Source organism: Ornithodoros turicata, unplaced genomic scaffold (assembly GCF_037126465.1).
Source record: "Ornithodoros turicata isolate Travis unplaced genomic scaffold, ASM3712646v1 Chromosome344, whole genome shotgun sequence".
NCBI classification, from domain to species: Eukaryota; Metazoa; Arthropoda; class Arachnida; order Ixodida; family Argasidae; genus Ornithodoros; species Ornithodoros turicata.
This window is the reverse complement of record NW_026999362.1, coordinates 3,876-5,108: the sequence shown is the minus strand read 5'-3', so window position 1 is coordinate 5,108 and position 1,233 is coordinate 3,876. Positions and strand designations below refer to the sequence as shown.

The window sequence follows — 1,233 nt, the reverse complement described above, 5'->3', positions numbered from 1 at the left end:
TCATGTGAGCTTAACCTGCAAGAAATGAAATTTCAAAAACACTGCTACAGCAAAATGTCACTGTGAAGTACGCATCGACGTATACGCATACCTTTAGACACAGCGTCTATGGTTGCAGTCTGCAGTAGCCTAGCATTCTCCCTATCAACAGCCCTATTGCCTGCGAAGACGGGAAACGCATGGATAACCACGTAGTAGGAACGTGAATGCCTCGCACATTCACTACGTACCTTCAAACGGGTAAAATCTTGAAAATGACGCGGGCGACGCCACTTGGAGATCGATAATTCACATTCATCCGCTACGACGTTTCCACACATCTGTAAAAGAGTCAACAAGGTGCGACACATTGTACTTCCCTGCAAATTCTTTATTAAAATCACTCAGTATTTTTTACATACAGTGGCACAGCCGTAAAGGCTTGTGCTGCCGTGGAGCACATGACGAAGTTGCACGGGTGAAGCGTATGCCCAATCTGTTTCGCAGTAAACACAAGTCACTGAAGAGCTCTGAAACGCACTTTAGCGTAACTTACCTGATGTCTTTCAACATTTCTGTGACCTTCCACGTCGTGAGTGTGCTGTCCCAACCGCGTTGTTCACCGCAATGAATACGTCGAAAGTATCTGAAATTCATAGATTAGACATTAGTAACGGGGCCACTGACGATGTTGCATCTTCACCTTGAAAAGTGCTGGTAGGGTCACGAGTACACTTAGCTGAAAGATAAAGCATAGGGTAATAGGAATCAAAAGGGTAATAATCACACTGCTAGCATAAAGTAATAGAACCCACACGCTAGGAATTATACCAAACAAAAGTTGCACGAATCGTACAAACATAGAACTAACCTTTAATCTAAGAAATCGCAAGGCTTCTTGACCTATCTTCCAGGGTGCACACATAAAAGCACCCCCAGGCAACACTAGTAGGGCATAAAAACACATTCACAGCAGTCCAGGGCACCAGAGCAACGACGGAACGTGAGACAACGGGAGCCAGAAAAAGGCGTGCGAACGCAACGATGCTTGCAAGCGAAATGGAACGCCGCCCGCAGCGCAGAAACGGCAGGAAGGCCACCTGCCCGCCAGGCCATGCCCCAGCCAGGCGCTCCTCGGAATGTAGCAAGGGAACGGAAAGTCGCGCGAAGACGGGACCAACGCTATCGGAAAGAGGACGTTTTCCTCTTCAAAAACACATCTCAATCACCTTCCTACGCCAGCAAGAACCCGAT

At 47.4% G+C, this 1,233-nt stretch overlaps 1 long non-coding RNA gene across 2 annotated transcripts; it reads right to left on the bottom strand.

Moving 5' to 3' along the window:
• Positions 1-283: 283 nt before the first annotated feature.
• LOC135373920 (uncharacterized) lies at positions 284-909 on the bottom strand. 2 transcript variants are annotated; one of them, XR_010416664.1, is made up of 4 exons: positions 851-909; positions 683-718; positions 402-625; positions 284-320 (listed from the first exon to the last, which is right to left on the bottom strand). It is a non-coding gene; the product is annotated as an uncharacterized LOC135373920 (long non-coding RNA). The 2 variants fall into 2 exon arrangements; XR_010416663.1 differs by lacking the exon at positions 851-909 and having other exon boundaries at positions 683-792.
• Between the last annotated feature and the right edge of the window lie 324 nt (positions 910-1,233).